Here is a 5,986-nt window from a genome sequence, read left to right on the forward strand (position 1 = left end):
AGTCTTAACCATTGGACTGCCAAGTAATTCCCCCTACTCTCTGCCTTGAAACAATGCTGAAAAATCTTGAACTCCCCCTCCACTGGAGAAGTTGAGTTATTTAATACCTCAGGCCATGTATCTTAAATAATCACAGGATACAGGGACCATGGAAAAAGTAATTAAAGAAAAATATCCTGGTGTGAGAATCATGGCACGTACTGGGTCACAACAGACTGGGATGACTCCATCTCCCCACTCACTTTAAAGAGAACGGGGTGTGGGATGGGAGTTTTTCTATAATTGAAAAAGAGGAAACATTTATGTAAACTGTTATATGCTCCAGTTATAACCTTTGGAAACCACTGTAAAAACAAAAATCCATATACTATTAAAAAGTTTAAAGCCTGAGACTAACAGGTAACTCAAATTTGGACCCACATGATATTAATGAATGGCATTTTACTAAAGTGTATACATACCTGCTCATTCCCTTGTCCTTACCATATCTTTATGTACTACATATGAGTAATATGACTATATTCACATATAAGAATTGGAGAGGCTTTCCTCTATTGCTCCTAGAATTGAAAATACAAACTTCTCAAAAATTTATCGCAATCTCAAGTTGGGAATTCCTGCTTATGGAATAGTAACACCTTGCCTGTAACTCGGTGGTGTGAATCACCCAAGAACCAAACAATGGGAGACTAACAACATTTGCAACACAAATGGTCATGACCCTGCATAGAAAAAAACAATGATGAGATCAACTTTTGAAGGACCGAATCCTCTTAACCAGGGTTTTCACTGTAAACTGCCATGAACATGTGTTGTGAGGAGAAGCACATATACGATTATAAAAAAAAAACTACTTTTAACTAAAAAAATAAATCACGGAGAAGAATCCATTATCACCCAAGACTCTTCCTTCCGCTTTCTTACCCTCCCTTTCATCATCCCTCTAGTTCCTCTTCTAACAACGGCAGTGCTTACTTACACAGTGGTTATGATGCGCCAGGCACTGTTCTAAGCACTTTACATATATTATGTAGTTTATTCTTTTTTTTAATAAGTTTATTTATTTACTTTATTTATTTACTGGCTGTGTTGGGTTGCTGCACACGGGCTTTCTCTAGCTGCTGCGAAGGGGGGCTACTCTTCATTGCAGTGAGCGGGCTCCTCATTGTAGTGGCTTCTCTTGCTGTGGAGCATGGGCTCTAGGCATGTGGGCTTCAATAGTTGCGGCACATGGGCTCAATGGCTGTGGCTCATGGGCTCTAGAGCACAGGCTCAATAGTTGTGGTGCACGGGCTTAGTTGCTCCATGGCATGTGGAATCTTCCCAGAGCAGGGCTCAAACCCATGTCCCCTGCATTGGCAGGCGAATTCTTAACCACTGTGCCACCTAGGAAGTCCTATGTAGTTTATTCTTGCAACAACCTTATGAGTTCAGTAATATTACATCTCTATTACTAAGTGTAGAGATGAGAAAATTAAGGCATAGAGAGCTTAAGTGACTGTCCCAAATCATACAACAAGAATGTGGTGGGATTTGAAGCTAGGCAGTCTGGCTTCAGAGTCTACACTTTTAACCACCAGTGTATGGGCAACAAGTTGCTAAAGTGACTTCCTACAACTTCCTTTGATTACTGGTATAGTCATACAACGGAATATTATTCAGCTGTGAAAAGGAATGGTGTACTGATGTGCGCTATAGTATAGATGAACCTTGAAAATCTTACGCTAAATGAAAGAAGCCAGACATAAAAGGTCACATATTATGTGATTCTAGTTATACAAAATGTCCAGAATAAGCGAATCCGTACAGACAGAAAGCAAATTAGTGGTTGCCAGGGGCTTGGGGGGAGGGGCGAGGAGGAAGGGGAATAACTGCTTGATGGATACAGAATCTTCTTTGGGGTGATGAAAATGACCTAGCACTGGATAGCGGTGGTGATTATATAACATTGTGATTTACTAAGCGCCACTTTAAAATGGTTAAAATGGTGAATTTTATAGTCTTGAAATTTTTAACACAATAAAAAAATTGGAAAAAAAAAGTAATGATGGATAGAACTGCTGATATCTTAGCACAATCAAGGCAGTAGTACCAAACTGAACTAATACTATTGTAATCTTTGCTGTTACACACTTGCAGTAAATAAATAAATAAAGTGAGTAAATAATTTTAAAGCCAATTTTACTTAAGAATATCCTTAATGAAGCAGTAAATGTTATTAATTTTACAAAATCTCAACCCTTGAGCATACATCTTTTTTATATTCTGAGCGATGAAATGGAATGTACTACTAAAGCACTTCCACCGAATAATAAAGTACAATGATTATCTTAAGGAAAAGCACCTGTAAGATTCTTGAGTTGTGAGATGAATTAGCTGCTTTTTTTTAATATAATACTATTTTTACTTTAAAATACACTTCAAGGATAAATAATGGTTATTCAGACTTAGTGATTTGGCAATTTTTTTTTCAAAATTGAATGAAGACTATGATGTTATATACATATACAATGTAATATAATTTATATAAACTTTAATACATTATATATGATTTTTAGTATCTCTTTGTACAGCTTTTATAGTGGTTGCTCTAGGCATTACATTAGATATATAATTATAAATTAATAAATTGACATTATATATAAATTATTTATAATATACAATTCAATAGAGGAACTATAGCCTTTTCAACAAACAGTGCTAGAGCAAATGGACATTCATAGCCAAAAAATTAACTTCAACCTAAACCTCACACCCCTTTTATAAAAATTAACTCAAAATGTATCACTGAGTTAAATATAAAAATATATATATAAAACAATTTTGAAATAGGAGCAAATATTCAGGATCTAGGGCTGGACAAAGAGTTCTTACACTTGACATCAAAAACACAATCCACTAAAAGGAAAAAATGACAAATTGGACTTTATCAAAATAGCTTTTGCTATGCAAAATATCCTCTTAGGAGAATGAAGAGACAAGCTACAGAGTAGGAAAATATGTTTCTAAACCATATATTCAACAAAGGGACAGATCTAGAATTTATTAAAAATTCTCATAACAATGGTATGAGCAAAAAATCCATTTAGTGCATGAGTAAAAGATGTAAAGAGATAGTCTGAAGATGATATAAAGATGGCAAATAAGTACATGAAAAGATGTTCAGTATCATGCATCATTGGGGAACTGCAAACTAAAACCACAATGAGATATCACTATATACTTAATCAGAATGGCTAAAATAAAAATACTAAGGGAATTCCCTGGCAGTCCAGGGGTTAGGATTCAGCACTTTCACTGCTGCAAGCCAAGCTGCATGGCCAAAAAACAACAACAAAAAAACAGAAAGGGGACAAGTGAAAGAAGACTCTGAAAAGACTATTCATTGTATGATTCCAACTAAATGACCTTCTGGAAAAGACAAAATCATGGAGTCAGTACAAAGATTTGTGGTTGCTGGGAGGGGGCGGGGAGGGAGAGGGATGAATAGGCGTTGCACAGAGGACTTTTAGGTCAGTGAAACTATTCTACAGGACACTATGGTAGTGGATACATGTCCTTATACATTTGTCAAAACCCATAGAATGTGTGACACCAAGAGAGAGCCCTAATATAAACTACAGATTTTCAGTGATAATAACGTGTCCATGTAGATTCATCAATTATAACAAATTTATCCAGTGGGGATGCTGATGGTGGGAGAAGCTGTGTGTATTTGGGCATGAGGGGTATAGGGGAAATAGAAATTCTGCTCAGTTTTGCTGTGACTCTAAAACTACTCTAAATAATAGAGTCTATCAGGGAAGGAAAAGTGACAACACCAAAAGTTGGTAAGGATCAGAGAAACTGTATCACCACTGCTGGTGGGAATGTAAAATGGTACAGGCACAATGCAAATCAGTGGCAGTTTCTTAAAAAACTAAACATGCAACTACCATATGATCTAGCAATGCTCTCCTGGACATGTATCCCAGAGAAACGCAGAGTTATGTCCATATGAAAACCTGCATGTGAGTGTTTAGAGCAGCTTTATTTGTAATAACCAAAATCTGGAAACAACCCAAATGTCCTGCAACAAGTGGATAATTAAACAAACTGATGTATCAATAGCATCAATTCTACTCAGCCCTAAAGAGTAACACACAACAGCCTGGCTGAATCCACACGATCAATCCCCCAAATTTCTATACTGCATGGTTCCATTAATATAACATTTTTTAAATGACCAAACTATAAAAATAGAGAACAGATGAACAATTGCCAAGGTTTAAACAGGAGATGGGAAAGAGCGGGAAAGGGACTTGGCTATATGAAGGCAACTTGATGGATTTTTGTGGTAATGAAACTGTTCTGTAGTTTGTATGAACATCAACATCCTGATTGTGACACTGCACTAAAGTTTTGCAAGTTGTCACTGTAGAAGGAAACTAAGTAAAGGGTGCACAGGGATCTCTGTATTATTTCCGACAACTGCATGTAAATCTACAATGATCTCAAAATAAGATTTGAATTTTAAAAATTCAATGAAGTGAGCCTACCTGTCATTACAAAGAAGATAGTACTTGTTGCCAACGATAAACTTTAAAGTTTCAAGCAAAAATTAGCATTTTGGAAAGTTTGTTTCTGCCACCATGAGCATCAACTTAGACATTTTTAACGAGACCAGTGGTGACATTAACTAATGTTATGTTTTGATACTGTGTAATGAAATGTACCAAAAGTTGTAAGGGCTACATAACTCAGTAAATCAATATTTTCTAAATAATCAATGCACAATATGACGAAATCATGCATAACTGAAACAGCCATTCAAAATATAAGATAGACCAACGGATTGACTGGTGGAGTACCAAAATTCATTGATGTCTTCGATTCCAGTTGCATCCAACTGTTAAGAAATTACTATTTGTCCACTTCCAAGAAAGGGATTCATAAAGAATATCTGCAATTACTTGGAAAGCTATTCAAATATGCCTTTCTTTTCCAACTACACATCTGTGTAAGCTTAGATTTTCTTTACAGTCTTCTACAAAAATAATATATTGCAACAGACTGAATACAGACACACAAGTAAGAATTCAGCTGTTTTCTATTAAGCCGGACATGATAGATTTGCAAAAAATGTAAAACACCCCTCTTTTTTGCTAAATTTTTTTTGTTTTGGAAAATATAGTTGTTTTTTACGAAACTAGTACTTACATTAACATGAATGGGCTTGTTATTTTCCAAGGATTAATAAGGACATAGTTTTAAATTTTCCTGGTTTAAATGTCTAATATGGTAAGAATTGATAAAATGTAATGTTCATAAGCAAAAGCTCTTTGGGGCCCTCAATTTCTAAGAGTATAACAGCTCCTGAAACCCAAAACTCTGAGCACTATTCTAGGAGTTTAAAGTGTTCTTGTTGATTGTAGTTGTATGTTCAAACAGATTCTAAAGGAAACTCACATACCATGGAACTTAAGTCAGAAAACAAGACGGAACTCCCTGGTGGTCCAGTGGTTAGGACTCTGTGCTCTTACTGCCGAGGGCCCAGGTTCAATCCCTCGTAGGGGAACTAAAATCCCACAAGCTGCAATCGTGACCAATAATAATAATAATAATAATAACAACAACAACAACATAAAGAAAACAAGACAGTGGCAGTGGCCAGTTTGGGGGGTGGGGGGCCACATGTCCGCAGGGAGAAAGGCGCTGCCCTCTGCTCCTCCCTGCATCGGGACAGGACAGCATGGAAATGCTTAGATTCCACACGGAAGATCATCCCCATTGGGTGTTTCCAATGGGTTTCTAAGGAATCACCTGTGAGGCCCCCAAAGAGAAGGATGGGTCATTCAGAAAGCTATCCCCAGTTCTTGTTCTCCATCTTGTAAACAATATTACGCTTCCAGAACAGCCTGAATTGCTTCTCTACCTTTATCTATTTTTTTCATTTTTTCACTCCCCTCCTTTAAAAACAAAAACACAGGCAACATTTCACCAATTA

The sequence above is a fragment of the Hippopotamus amphibius genome, chromosome 11 (assembly GCF_030028045.1).
Source record: "Hippopotamus amphibius kiboko isolate mHipAmp2 chromosome 11, mHipAmp2.hap2, whole genome shotgun sequence".
In the NCBI taxonomy this organism is placed as follows: Eukaryota; Metazoa; Chordata; class Mammalia; order Artiodactyla; family Hippopotamidae; genus Hippopotamus; species Hippopotamus amphibius.